We start from the raw sequence: 16504 nt of genomic DNA, 5'->3' as shown, positions 1-16504 counted from the left end.
TTCCTTTCTTGGTTGGTTTTCTGGGGTTGGTTTTCTGCCACGTGGGTTTTCAGTCAATGATGTTCCCTGAGTTAAGTCCCCCCATCACCCTCAAAGGGGTGGGCTCTGAGGAAACTGGTTTTTTTCATGCTTTTGTTCTTTGGCGGTTTTTATGTTTGTTCTTTTTTTTTTTTTTTTCTCACCTTGACCGCTTTTGATGGTTTTTGTAGTTTTAGATGAAAAACTGCATTCTGACCTGCCTCTCAGAAAGAAGCCTCAGTCTGGCTGCAGAGCCCACATAAGTTCCCCCTTGGCCACTTGCAGAGGATGTTCCATGTCACAGTCCCTGAGGACACAGGATCTTTTTCTTGTACCCAAAACCACGACAGCGGCAGCGGCAGCTGTTTCGGCAGCTCCAGGCTGCCAGAGAGGTTCCAAGCAGCGATTGCACACTAAGATTTTCCCGCTGGCCCGGGCTGGGAGTGCCTGGTCTTTCTGGGTCTAAAAGCACTCAGCTTGTGCTCACCTCTTTCAGGGGAGGCTGTGGGTCGCGCACACATTTCAGGCTCTGAGAATGGGGCGCAGGCCTGAAAGCACCAGGCTGGGCCTTCGCGCACCTCTTTCAGGGGAGAGTTTGGGGCACACGTCTTAGGCTCTGAAGCAATGGCACAGGTCAAAGAGCACTGGCTGGGCCTTTGTGTACCTCTATCAGGGGAGAATGAGGGGCACGCGCATCTCAGGCTGTATAGCAGAGCTTGTGCGTTCTGTCCTCTGGCCAGGCTCCCAGCCCCTCACAGGAGATGGACCCCACGCATTCTGGGGTGCACTGGCTTAAGGCCCAAGACCTGGCTTCTCCGCTGCACTCTCCCTGGCTTAGCGCCAGGGGAGGCTGTCCTGAGACCAGGGACTTAAGCCCCTGTCTCTAGCCGCCCCAATTGCCACAATTTTCCCCCTGCGATCTTTTGCTCTTTTGAAGTGCTTTCAACCAGTCTTCAAGTGAATGCTGGCCCCAGAAGCAGGGTGCTCTCACTCGTATTAGGGGTATTACTTTCCAACTGATCACTTCTGGTGGGTCCCTCCCCCTTTTGTTTATCTTCCAATATCAGTTTGCTGTTCCCAATCCGCTTTACCTGCACACTGGCATTTTCTGCTCCTGTAGAGATCCAAATGTGTATAATTCTGATCTCAGGCTGATTTCATGGGTGATTGGAGTTCTTTGGTTGGTAATCCGCTCACTTTAGGGTACAGGTTTAAAAGGCGCCTCCTCCTACTTCCTCACCATCTTGTCCTTCCCTCTACTCTTGTCATTTACTTTTGCCCATTCTTTTGTTTGTCTGTTTTTGTTTGTATACTTTATAAATCTTACCTTTGGGGCCCATTCGGGCTGGGTCTTCTCTTTTCTTTTCTTTTTTTTTTCCTCTCACTCCCTTTCCCTTTTTTTTCTTTTTTTCCTTTCCTATTGGTGGGGACTCCCGATTGCTCAGAAGCTTGCCAGAGTGCACCTTGCCTGAACCACTGTTGATACTTACAACTACACATCCCTTCAGCCATCTCTCACATTAATGACTAGGAGGAGGAATTCCCAACAGAGGAAAAATTCACAGCCTGGGCCCTCTCCATCAGAGCTTCTGGATATAGACATAAACAGTATGTTGGAAAGGGAATTCAAGTTAACAATTATCCAGGCAATAGCTAGGTTGGAGAAAGCCTTTGATGACAAAATGGAATTGATTAGGCAGAAGTGAAAGCCACCAGGGATGATGTTAACAATGCTCTCAATGAGTTCCAATCTAATCTATATTCTCTACCAGCTAGGGTAACTGAGGCAGAAGATAGAATTAGTGATCTAGAGGATAACAGAGAAAAAGGATCAGGAGGAAGCCTGGAAGAAACAGCTTAGAAGCCATGAAAACAGAATTAGGAAAATAAATGATGCCATGAAACATTCCAAAGATGGAAGACAAAAAGATGGAAGGCCATGAAACATTCCAATGTCAGAATTATTGGAATCCCTCAGGGGGAGAAAAAATACAGAAGACTAGAAGATATAGTTGAACAAATTCTCCATGAAAATTTTCCCAATCTAGTGAATAGAACCAGTGTTTGTGTCCCAGAGGCAGAAAGGTTTCCCCCAAGATCATACAATCTAGAAAGACCACGAGACACCTGATTGTGAGAATGATAAATTGTAATTTTATTTATTTATTTAAAAAATATTTTTATTTATTTATTTGGCAGAGAGAGATCACAAGTAGGCAGAGAGGCAGGCAGAGAGAGAGGGGGATGCAGGCTCCCCGTTGAGCAGAAAGCCTGATGTGGGGCTAGATCCTAGGACCCCAGTATCATGACCTGAGCTGAAGGCAGAGGCTTTAACCCACTGAGCCACACAGGTGCCCCAATAAATCATAATTTTAGAAAGGAGCTCTTGAAAGCAGCTGGGGAGAAGAGATTCCTTAGGTACAGAAGAAGGCCCACCAGAATAACATCAGACCTGTCCACAGAAATCTAGCAATCCAGAAAGGGCTGGTAAGGTGTATTCAGGACACTAAATGAGAAGAACATGCAGCCAAAAACACTTTATCCAGCAAGACTGACATCCAACATGGATGGAGAAATAGAGAGCTTCCAAGAAAGACAAGGTTTAAAAGAGTATGTTACCACCAAGCTGGCACTGCAAGAAATATTAAGGGTGGTTCTATAAAAGAGGAAAAAACCCAAGAGTATCATTGAACAGAAATTTATGGAGACAATCTATAGAAACAAAGCTTTTACAGGTAACACAATGTCAATAAAAACGTATCTCTCAATTATCACTCTCAACGTGAATGGACTAAATGTGCCCATAAAATGGCACAGGATTACAGATTGGATAAAATAACAGAACCTATTCACATGTTGTCTAAAAGAGACCTATTTAGAACCTAAGGATACACCCAGACTAAAAGTGAAAGAATGGGGAAGTATCTTTCATGCCAATGGGCCTCAAAAGGAGGCTGGGGTAGTGGTTCTCATATCAGATAAATTAGATTTTAAACTGAAGACTGTAGTCAGAGATACAGAAGGACACTAGATGCAGAAGGACACTATTCTTAAAGGGTCTATCTACCAATAAGATCTAACAATTGCAAATATTTATGCCCCCAGTACAGTAGCAGCCAACTACATAAGAAAACTGTTCAAGATAAAGGGTCATATTGATATGAATACATTAATAGTAGGAGATCTTAACACACCAATCTCAGTAATAGATCATTCAAGCAGAAAATCAATAAAGAAACAAGAGCATTGAATGACATTGGACCAGATGGACCTCATAGATATATATAAAACATTCCACCCCAAAACAAAAGAATAAACATTCTTCTCAAATGTACATGGAGCCTTTTCCAGAATAGAACACATACTAGGTCACAAGTCAGAGCTCAACTGATACCAAAAACTTGAGACTATTCCCTATATATTCTCAGATCACAGTGCTTTGAAACCGGAGCTCAACTGCAAGAAAAAAGTTTGGGAGGAATTTAAACACTTGGAAGTTAAGATCACCTTGCTTAAGAATGTTTGGATCAACCCGGAAATCAAAGTAGAACTTAAACAATTCATGGAAACCAATGAGATTGAAAACACTTCAGTCAAAACCTATGGGATACAGCAAAGGTGGTCCTAAGGGAAATACATAGCCATCCAAGCATCCCTCAAAAAATTGAAAAATCTGGAATACACCAGCTGTCTTTACACCTGAAAGAACAGGACAATCACAACAAATTAAGCCAACTCCGCACACAAGAAGGGAAATAGTAAAGATTAGAGGAGAAATCAATGAGATAGAAACTAGAGATATAGTAGAACACATCAACAAAACTAGAAGCTGGTTTTTTGAAAGAATCAATAAGATAGTTAAACCATTGGCCAAACTAATCCAAAAGAAAAGAGAGAAGATTCAAATTAATAAAATTATGAATGAAAAGGGAGAGAACACAACTAACACCAGGGAAATAGAAACAATATCTGAAATCATTATCAACAGTTTAAGCAACCTAGATGAAATGGATGCATCCCTGGAAAACTATAACTTTCCAAAACTGAATCAAGAAGAGACTGACAACCTGAATAGATTAATATCTGGTAACCAGATTGAAGCAGTGATCACAAACCCATTTTCCTGAAGCTGTTTCAAAAAATCAAAACAGAAGGAAAACATCCAGGCTACTTTTATGAAGCCAGAATTACCCTGATCCCCAAACCAGGCAAACCTGTTCCCCCACCACAAAGGAGAATTTCAGAGCAGTATCCCTGATGAATATGGATGCTAAGATTCCTCAACAAGATCCTAGCTAATAGTTCCAAAAGTACAGTGAAAAGATTATCCACCATGACCAGGTGGGATTCATCCCTGGGCTACAAGGATGGTTCAACATTTGCAAATCAATCAATGTGATACAACAAATTAATATGAGAAGAGAGAAGAGCCACAGGGTCCTCTCAATTGATGCAGAAAAGGCATTTGACAAAATCCAGCCTCTGTTCCTGATTAAAATGCTTCAAGTAGAGGGAAGATTCCTTGACTTCATAAAGTCTATCTATGAAAAATGCACAGCGAATATCATCCTCAATGGGAAAAAGCTCACAGCCTATCCTTTGAGATCAGGAACACGACAAGGATGTCCACTCTCACCACTCTTGTTTAACATAGTATTAGAAGTCCTAGCAACAGCTTTCAGACAACAAAGAGAAAAAAAGGTATTCTAACTGGCAATGAAGAAGTCAAACTCTCTCTTCACAGATGACATGATTCGTTATACAGGAAACCCAAAAGATTCTACCCCCAAACTACTAGAACTCATACAGCAATTCAGCAATGTGGTAGGATACAAAATCAATGTACAGAAATCAGTGGCTTTCTTATACACTAACAATGAAAATACAGAAAGGGAAATTAGAGAACCAATTACACTTACAATAACACCAAGAACCATAAGATACCTGGGAATAAACCTAACCAAAGAGATAAAGGATTGGTACTCGACAAACTACAGAACACTCATGAAAGAAATTGAAGAAGACACAAAAAGATGGAAGTCCATTCCATGCTTATGGATCAGAAAAATAAACATTGTTAAAATGTCTACACTGCCTATAGCAATCTATACTTTCAATGCCATTCCAATAAAAATTCCACTGGCATTTTTCAAAGAGGTGGAGCAAATGATCCTAAAATTTGTATGGAATCAGAAGAGATCCCGGATTGCTAAGGAAATGTTGAAGAAACAAATAAATTTGGGAGCATAACTTTGCCTGATTACAAACTTTACTGCAAAGCTGTGATCGCCAAGACAGCATAGTACTTGCACAAAACAGACACATAGACCAGTGGAACAGAGTAGACAGCCCAGACATGGACCCTTAACTCTTTGTCTTCGACAAAGCAGGAAAAAATATACAGTGGAAAAAAGACAGTCTCTTCAATAAATGGTGCTGGGAAATTGGACAACAATGTGTAGAAGAATGAAACTTGACCATTCTCTTACACCATACACAAAGATAAACTCGAAATGGATAAAAGACTCAACGTGAGACAAGAATCCATGAGAATCCTAGAGGAAAATACAGATAGTAACCTCTTCAACAGCCACAGCAACTTCTTTCAAGATATTTCTCCAAATGCAAGGGAAACAAGAGTGAAAATGAATTTTTGGGACTTCATCAAGATCAATGGAAACCATCAACAAAACAAAGAGACAACCCACAGAATGGGAGAAGATATTCACAAATGACAAATACAAAGATCTGATATTCAGATCTATAAAGAACTTCTCAAACTCAACACACAAAAAACAGATACTCATCTCAAAAAATGGGCAGAAGATATGAACAGACACTTCTCCAATGAAGACATATAAATGTCTAACAGAAACATGAAAAAATGTTCATCATCACTAGCCCTCAGGGAAATTCAAATCAAAACCAAATTGAAGGGGTGCCTGGGTGGCTCAGTGGGTTAAAGCTTCTGCCTTCAGCTCAGGTCATGATCCCAGGGTCCTGGGATAGAGCTCCACATCAGGCTTTCTGCTCAGCAGGGGGCCTGCTTTCTCCTCTCTCTCTGCCTACCTCTCTGCCTACTTGTGATCCGTGTCTGTCAAATAAATAAATAAATAAATAAATAAATAAATAAATAAATAAATGAAATCTTTTAAAAAACCACGTTGAGATACCATTTTATACCAGTTAGAATAGCCAAAATTAGCAAGACAGGAAAAAACATGTGTTGGAGGGGATGTGGAGAAATGGTAACCCTCTTACACTGCTGTTGGGAATGCAAGTTGGTGCAGCCACTTTGGAGAACAATGTGGAGATTCCTCAAGAAATTAAAAATAGAGCTTCCCTATGATCCTGCAATTGCACTACTGAGTATTTACCCCAAAGATACAGATGTCGTGAGAAGAAGGGCCATCTGTACCCCAAAGCTTATAGCAACAATGGCCACAGTTGCAAACTGTAGAAAGAACCAAGATGCCCTTCAACGGATGAATGGATAAGGAAGTTGTGGTCCATATACATTATGGAGTATTATGCCTCCATCAGAAAGGATGAATACCCAACTTTTGCAGCAATAGGGACAGGACTGGAAGAGACTGTGCTGAGTGAAATAAGTAAAGCAGAGAGAGTCAATTGTCATATGGTTTCACTTATTTGTGGAGCATAACCAATAGCATGGAGGACAAGGGGAGATGGAGAGGAGAAGGGAGTTGTTGGAAATTGGAAGGGGAGGTGAACCATGAGAGACTATGGACTCTGAAAATCAATCTGAGGGTTTTGAAGGGATGGGGGGGTCAGATGTTGGGGGAACCAGGTGGTGGGTATTGGAGAGGGCACGGATTGCATGGAGCACTGGGTATGGTGCAAAAACAATGAATACTGTTATGCTGAAAAAATTAATTAATTAATTTAAAAAATGCATGTAAAAAAAATAACATGAGTATTTTTCACAGAACTGGAACAAACAATTCCAAAATTTATATGGAACCAAAAATGACCCTGAGCAGCCCGAGTAAAGTTGAAAGAGAAAACCAAATCTGGAGGTATCACAATTCCAGACTTCAAGCTCTATTAAAAATATGTAATCATCTAGACTGTATGGTATCAGCACAGATACAGAAATATAGATCAATGAAATAGAATAAAGAACCAATAATTTACTCACAACTATACAGTTAACTAATATTTGACAAAGTTGTAAAGAATATCCTATTGAAAAAAGATAATCTCTTCAACAAATGCTCTGTGAAAAACTGGACAACAAAGACGCAGAAAAATGAAACTGGACCATTTTCTTACAGCATACACAAAAATAAACTAAAAATGGATATAATACCTAAGTGTGAGAAGGGAAATAATCAAAATACTAAAGTAGAACTCAGGTAGCAATCTCTTTGACATTGGCTCTAACAATTCCCTATTAGACAAATCTCAGGAGGCAAGCGAAACAAATGCAAAGCTGAACTATAGGGATTTCATTAATATAATATTTTCCTTCACTTCATAAGGAAAAATCAACAAAACTAAAAGGCAACCCATGGATTGGGAGAAGATATTTCCACATGATATATTTAATAAAGGTTAGTATCCAAGATCTATAAAGATCATGTCAAAGTCAACACACCAGTTGACTTAAAATTTTTAATTTAAATTTAAAATCCAGTTAAGAAATTAGCAGAAGACATAAATAGACACTTTTTCCAAAGAAGACACAAATATCTAACAGACACATGGAAAAATGTTCAGCATCACTCATCACCAGGGAAATACGAATGAAAATCACAATGGGATTCTCCCTCACACTTGTCAGAATGGCTAAAATTAACAAGTCAGGAAACAACAGATGGTGACAATGACGTGGAGAAAGGGGAACTCTCTTACATTGTTGATTGGAATGCAAACTGTTACGGCCATTCAGGAAAACAGTATAGAGGTACCTTAAAATGTTACAAATAGAGCTAGCTTATGACATAGCAATCGAGACTAATGGGTATTTATCCAAGGTATACAAACATATTAATTTGAAGGGGCACTGGCACCCCAATTTTTATAGCAGCAATCTCCACAATAGCCAAAATATGGAAATAACCCAGATATTCATCAACAAATGTGGATAAAGAACAAGTTATATATATATATATAATATTCCATATACATTAACTATATATTATATATCATATATTTCATTTTATATATTCATTATATTATATATTCATTAATATTTATACATATATATATATGTATATTGGCCATCAAAAAGAGTGAAATTTTCCCATTTGCCATGATAAGAATGGTATTAGGGTGTTATACTAAGTGAAAGAAGTTATCCAGAGAAAGAAATATGCCATATGATTTCACTCATATGTGGAATTTAAGAAACCAAACAGATGAACATAGGGGAAGTAAAGGATAAATAAAATAAGAGGAAAACTGAGAGGGAGGCAAATCATAAGACTCCTAACTATAGGGAACAAACAAGTTTGTTGTGCAGGAGGTGGGGGAATGGCGTAAGTGGGTGATGAATATTAAGGAGGACACATGTTGTAATGAGCACTGGTGTTCATATGGAACTGATGAATCACTAAACTCCACCCCTGAAATGAATACTATACTCTATGTGAACTAACTTGAATTTAAATAAAATCTTGAAAGGAAAAATAAATTTTGTCAAACAAAGAATCTTCTTCAGCCCCTCCCTTATTCAAGAAAAGAAGAGAGATATTACCCTTTTCTTTGAAAAATATAAATGAATTTTTCTTTGCTTCTCATTTTCCATCAAAGAGAATAAAAATCTGACTAATTTATTTGCAAAATAAATCCAGTTATTAAAGTTGGTCTGATTATTCAGAGAAGTGCAGTAAGAGTGGTGACAACACTTGTAGGTCTCTTGAGGGTTTTATTTTTTGATGGAACTTTTCATAAAACTGGATTTTATAGCACATATTGTATGGAGCCCTAGGTATAATGCATAAACAATGAATCTTGGAACACAAAAATAAAATAAAGTTTAAAAAATTGGATTTTATAGTTTCTTGAGGATAGGAAGTCACACCTAGAACTTACCATTAGATTTTGCCCACAAAACCTATTTGGATAAATTCCTCTCTTGAAGTTCCCAAATATCCTTATGTTCATGAGTGTGACAAGCAGTGACATTTATTTGTGCCTTACATATCAGGGAACCCTTTATGACTATTATGGGCTGTTTTCCCCCCTCTAAGAGTAGCCTAGTTAGCATTGGCTCCTTAAAATCAACCTTAGTCATTTAAAAATTTCTGGTCATATATTAATTGTAGTGTCATAAATCCAAGAATATTAGGAGTTTTCACATTCTGGAGGGTTTAGTTGGGGGGGATGGTTTAATCTTAGGTAACAGAAATACATTTTACAAATTCTGTAACTTACAAATAGATTAAAAGAAAAAAAAATCATGTCCTAATTCTAAGAAAAGCAGAAAAAAACACCACAAGTCAGATATTTTGAAGACGGCAGAGTAGGAAGATTCTGAGCTCCCCTTGTTCTATGGGCATACCAAGGCAACAGCTAAATTTATACAACTAGTTCTGAAAATGACCTAAATACTGGCAGAACAGATAACCCACAGCTAGTTACAGAGAGAAGACCACATCAAAAGGATAGAAGGGGTGAAGGATACACCACATCAAAAGGACATTTGGGAACCAACTCATCACCATGATTAATCACAAATGGGAACAACACATGCACAAGTAAGCAAGGAAATTGGACCCTCTATAGGGCACTCCCAGCACTAAGGGTCTACACTGGGAATATGAGTTTCTGTAATGTCTGGCATTGATGTGGAGCTTGACTCAGGGAGCTTTAAAAATTCGCATCATCTCCAGGAGAATCTGAGGCTGATAGATAGGAAACCAAGTACATGTCATTATTGAGATAGCAAACTAAATAACAGCCTAAGACACAGCAAAATAGAAGCAGTTTGACATGTGCCTGAGGTATACAGGAAGTTTATTGGCTAATCTCAGAATGTGTGCTGGAGGATCAGGAATCTGCAGGAGATTTGTTTTAGAACAAAAGTGATGCTGGACATCATTTTTCCTGCCTCCCCCAGTTTAGATAGCCAGAGGTTTGTGAGAACCAGTTCTAACATTCTGCATCTAACTTTGTAGAACCACATGCCACGCTCCAGTGTTACCCTGCAGACCCACCTCACCCAAACTGCCTGCCTTGACATCATTCCTCCAATTTTCTTCTCAGTTCTCACCAGTCAGCAGGCAGTCTTACCCTGGACCAACACCACTGTGAACTGACTTCCACCTTGTGTATGTGGGTTAACCATACATGCCAGCACACTGCAATTCCTATAGCCATACTTCTTAACTGGTTATGCAGGAAGCAAGTTCTGGCCTTAAGTGCACCTGCAGCTGTAGCAGAGAAGGTAATTGCTTATAGCCATACTGAATATGAACCTGCCCAACAAATGGCCCATGGCAGCAGCAGACAAGTCTCTCAAAAGTGCAAGGGGGCAAACCCTGACCCTCTCCCATAGCAGGCAAATGCAGGTCATTGCAGCCAACTAAGTCAAATGGAAGAGTGGCTCAGCTATAACAGAAAGGCATACACAGTCCACACAGGGGACACTCCTGGAGCACCTGGTCCTGGCGCTAGAGGCTACTGTACTATAAGGCACCACATGATATCTTCTACACAAAGTCACTACTTTGAAGACCAGGAGACATAGGTAAAGTACCTAATATATAGAAACACACACAGAATTAGACTTAATGAGGCGACAGAAGAAAATGTCCTAAATGAAAGAATTAGAAAAAAATCCCAGTAAAAGGGCCAAATGAAACAGAAATAACCAATAAGTCTGATAAAAAGTTTAAAGTAATGGTCATAAAGATACTCACTGGACTTGAGTCCACTCTTTTGAGTGGAGAAACTCAGTGAAACCTTCAATAGAGAAATGCAAATATATATATATATATATATATATATATATATATATATATATATAAAGAATCAGGCAGAGCTGAAGAATTCAATAACTGAAATGAAAAGAAAATACACTAGAGAGAATCAACAGCAGATTAGAGAATGCAGAAGAATGGATCAGCAATCAGGAACACAGTGTAAATAAAAGCAACCAACAACCTGTATATCATGTAGTAGGAGTAGTAGTAGTAGTAGTAGTAGTAAAATTAATAATAATAATAATAATAATAATAATGGAGAATAGGTTAAGAGACCTCTATGATATCAACAAACATAACATTTGCATTATAGAGGTTCCAGAAAGATAAGAGAGAAAAGGGAGCAGAAAACTTTTTTTTTTTTTTCTTAGAAATCATAGCTGAAAACTTCCCAGATTTGGGGAAGGAAACAAACACCCCAGTACTGGAAGTACAGGGAGCCCCTAACAAGATAAAGCTAAGGAGGACTACATGAAGACATTTAATATTTAAAATGTAAAAACTTATTTAATCTTTCCAAAGTTACAGTCAGAAATTGAGGTTTCCTGTAAGTCTTATGTAGCCACAGCCTTACTACATTTTATACTCTTCACCTATATTAGAAAAAAAAAGTACCTTCAACGTTATAAGGAAATATAAAGTGGTAATAATATTATTATTACAAAATAGGGATAATATTTTCTCTTTCATAGAACCATTGATAATGAGATAAGATCATGTGGAGCCCTTTTGAATTTCCAAAAAAGTTGGATAAACACAAGGAACAGATGGTTAATCACTTGTATGAGAAAGAAAATAATAGAATACTTAAATGTAATTTAAAAAATCACGAGTTACATTGCTGCTAAAATTCTTTGAAAAATATTAGATTTTTTAAACCTTTTCTGTTTTGATGGTAAATTAAGTTTACATACAAATATTGGTTGGCATGAGTGACCTTCCAAATTAAAGGAACTGTGCATTTATTTGTACCTAAAATTAAAAAAAAATGACAAAAAAGTGATGATAAGGAGTTGAATTTTAGAAGTATCAAGAGAACAGAAAATTACATACAAAGGAAATCCTATAAGATATCAGCTGATTTTTCAGCAGAAAATTTATAGACTAGAAGAAAGTGGCATGATATATTCAAAGCACTAAAAGGAAAAAGGATGTCCACTTTCAAAACATTTACTTAACATTAGTAGTGGAAGTTCCAGCTATAGCAGTCAGAAAAGAAAAAGAAATAAAAGGCACTTGAATTGGTAAGGAAGAAGTAAAACCACTATATGCAGATGACATAATACTATATATATATATAGAGAGAGAGAGAGAGAAAGATAATAGATACTATATATACATGACTCCACCAATAAACTACTAGAGTGAATAAATATATATTTTAAAATAATTTTTAAAACTATTGAACTAATAAATAAATTCAGTAAAGTAAGACTACAATATTAATTAGAGAAATGTTTCATTTCTACACTAATAACGAAGTAACAGATAGGAAAATTAAAAAAAATCCATTTTCAATTGTCTCTAAAAGAATAAAATAGCTAGGAGGAGGAGTCAAGATGGCGGAGAAGTAGCAGGCTGAGACTACTTCAGCTAGCCGGAGATCAGCTAGATAGCTTATCTAAAGATTGCAAACACCTGCAAATCCATCGGCAGATTGAAGAGAAGAACAGCAATTCTGGAAACAGAAAAACAACCACTTTCTGAAAGGTAGGACTGGAGGAGAAGCGACAGGAAGATAGACCCCGGGGGGAGGGGCTGGATCCCGGCAAGCGGTGAAGCAACCACGCACAAAATCAGGACTTTTAAAAGTCTGTTCTGCTGAGGGACATCGCTCCAGAGGCTACCCGGGGCGAAGCACACGCGGGGTCAGCGTGGCCTCAGGTCCCGCAGGGTCACAGAAGGATTGGGGGTGTCTGAGTGTAACAGAGCTTGTGGGTATTAGAACGGGAAAGCCGGCTACAGAGACAGAGCTGACAGTAAGCTCACAGCTCGGTGTTACCTTGAACTGGTCGCAGGCGCAGGCGCGGTGAGCTCGGAGGGCGGACAGAGGTCAGGCAGATGGGAGTAACTGGGAGCTATTCTCTGAGGGCGCACTGAGGAGTGCGGCCCTGGGCTCTCGGCTCCTCTGGGCCGGAGACCAGGAGGCTGCCATTTGTATTCCCCATCCTCTGGAACTCTACAGAAAGCGCTCAGGGAACAAAAGCTCCTAAAAGCAAACCCGAGCGGATTACTCACCCCGGCCCCTGGTAAGGGCGGTGCAATTCCGCCTGGGGCAAAGACACTTGAGAATCACTACAACAGGCCCCTCCCCCAGAAGATCAACAAGAAATCCAGCCGAGACCAAGTTCACCTACCAAGGAGTGCGGTTTCAATACCAAGGAGAGCAGCAGAATTCCAGAGGAGGAGAAAGCCAAGCACGGAACTCATGGCTTTTTCCCTGTGATTTTTTTTAGTCTTGCAGTTAATTTAATTTTTTTCTTTTTCATTTTTTGTTTTTTTTTCTCGCCTTCGGGTAAAATTTTTTTTTAACTTTTACCTTTTTCTTTTTTAACGTTTTTTAACTAGTTTATCTAATATATATATTTTTTCTTTTTTATATTTTTCTTATGTGTTTTCTTATTTTAAATTCTTTTCTTTTCTTTTTTTCCTTTTTTCTTTCTTCCTTTTTGAACCTCTTTTTATCCCCTTTCTCCCTCCTCACGATTTGGGATCTCTTCTAATTTGGTTAAAGCATATTTTCCTGGGGTTGTTGCCACCCTTTTAGTATTTTCCTTGCTCCTTCATATACTCTTATCTGGACAAAATGACAAGACGGAAAAATTCAACACAAAAAAAAGAACAAGAGGCAGTACCGAAGGCTAGGGACCTAATCAATACAGACATTGGTAATATGTCAGATCTAGAGTTCAGAATGACAATTCTCAAGGTTCTAGCCGGGCTCGAAAAAGGCATGGAAGATATTAGAGAAACCCTCTTGAGAGATATAAAAGACCTTTCTGGAGAAATAAAAGAACTAAAGTCTAACCAAGTTGCAATAAAAAAAGCTATTAATGAGGTGCAATAAAAAATGGAGGCTCTCACTGCTAGGATAAATGAGGCAGAAGAAAGAATTAGTGATATAGAAGACCAAATGACAGAGAATAAAGAAGCTGAGCAAAAGAGGGACAAACAGCTACTGGACCACGAGGGGAGAATTCGAGAGATAAGTGACACCATAAGACGAAACAACATTAGAATAATTGGGATTCCAGAAGAAGAAGAAAGAGAGAGGGGAGCAGAAGGTATACTGGAGAGAATTATTGGGGAGAATTTCCCCAAAATGGCAAAGGGAATGAGCATCAAAATTCAGGAGGTTCAGAGAACGCCCCTCAAAATCAATAAGAATAGGCCCACACCCCGTCACCTAATAGTAAAATTTACAAGTCTCAGTGACAAAGAGAAAATCCTGAAAGCAGCCCGGGAAAAGAAGTCTGTAACATACAATGGTAAAAATATTAGATTGGCAGCTGACTTATCCACAGAGACCTGGCAGGCCTGAAAGAGCTGGCATGATATTTTCAGAGCACTAAATGAGAAAAACATGCAGCCAAGAATACTATATCCAGCTAGGCTATCATTGAAAATAGAAGGAGAGATTAAAAGCTTCCAGGATATACAAAAACTGAAAGAATTTGGAAACACCAAACCAGCTCTACAGGAAATCTTGAAAGGGGTCCTCTAAGCAAAGAGAGAGCCTACAAGTGGTAGATCAGAAAGGAACAGAGACCATATACAGTAACAGTCACCTTACAGGCAATACAATGGCACTAAATTCATATCTCTCAATAGTTACCCTGAATGTTAATGGGCTAAATGCCCCTGTCAAAAGACACAGGGTATCAGAATGGATAAAAAAGCAAAACCCATCTATAAGTTGCCTCCAAGAAACTCATTTTAAGCCCGAAAACACCTCCAGATTTAAAGTGAGGGGGTGGAAAAGAATTTACCATGCTAATGGACATCAGAAGAAAGCAGGAGTGGCAATCCTTATATCAGGTCAATTAGATTTTAAGCCAAGACTATAATAAGAGATGTGGAAGGACACTATATCATACTCAAAGGGTCTGTCCAACAAGAAGATTTAACAATTTTAAATATCTATGCCCCCAACGTGGGAGCAGCCAACTATATAAACCAAATAATAAGAAAATCAAAGGAACACATAAACAATAATACAATAATAGTAGGGGACTTTAACACTCCCCTCACTAAAATGGACAGATCATCCAAGCAAAAGATCAGCAAGGAAATAAAGGCCTTAAACGACACACTGGACCAGATGGACATCACAGATATATTCAGAATATTTCATCCCAAAGCAACAGAATACACATTCTTCTCTAGTGCACATGGAACATTCTCCAGAATAGATCACATCCTCGGTCCTAAATCAGGACTCAACCGGTATCAAAAGATTGGGATCATTCCCTGCATATTTTCAGACCACAATGCTCTAAAGCTAGAACTCAACCACAAAAGGAAGTTTGGAAAGAACCCAAATACATGGAGACTAAACAGCATCCTTCTAAAGAATGAATGGGTCAACCGGGAAATTAAAGAAGAATTGAAAAAAATCATGGAAACAAATGATAATGAAAATATAACAGTTCAAAATCTGTGGGACAGGGACGCCTGGGTGGCTCAGTTGGTTAAGCAGCTGCCTTCGGCTCTGCTCATGATCCCAGGGTCCTGGGATCGAATCCCACATCAGGCTCCTTGCTCGGCAGAGAGCCTGCTTCTCCCTCTGCCTCTGCCTGCCTCTCTGTCTGCCTGTGCTCGCTCACTCTCTCTCCCTCTGTCTCTGACAAATAAATAAAATCTTAAAAAAAAAATCTGTGGGACACAACAAAGGCAGTCCTGAGAGGAAAATATATAGCGGTACAAGCCTTTCTCAAGAAACAAGAAAGGTCTCAGGTACACAACCTAACCCTACACCTAAAGCAGCTGGAGAAAGAACAAGAAAGAAACCCTAAGCCCAGCAGGAGAAGAGAAATCATAAAGATCAGAGCAGAAATCAATGAAATAGAAACCAAAAAAACAATAGAACAAATCAACGAAACTAGGAGCTGGTTCTTTGAAAGAATTAATAAAATTGATAAACCCTTGGCCCGACTATCAAAAAGAAAAGAGAAAGGACCCAAATAAATAAAATCATGAATGAAAGAGGAGAGATCACAATTAACACCAAAGAAATACAAACTATTATAAGAACATACTATGAGCAACTCTACGCCAATAAATTTGACAATCTGGAAGAAATGGATGCATTCCTAGAAACATATAAACTACCACAACTGAACCAGGAAGAAATATAAAGCCTGAACAGACCCATAACAGTAAGGAGATTGAAACAGTCATTAAAAATCTCCAAACAAACAAAAGCCCAGGGCCAGACGGCTTCCCAGGGGAATTCTTCCAAACATTTAAAGAAGAACTAATTCCTATTCTCCTGAAACTGTTCCAAAAAATAGAAATGGAAGGAAAACTTCCAA

The sequence above is a fragment of the Mustela nigripes genome, chromosome 13 (assembly GCF_022355385.1).
Source record: "Mustela nigripes isolate SB6536 chromosome 13, MUSNIG.SB6536, whole genome shotgun sequence".
NCBI classification, from domain to species: domain Eukaryota; kingdom Metazoa; phylum Chordata; class Mammalia; order Carnivora; family Mustelidae; genus Mustela; species Mustela nigripes.
This window is presented reverse-complemented; position numbering follows the sequence as displayed.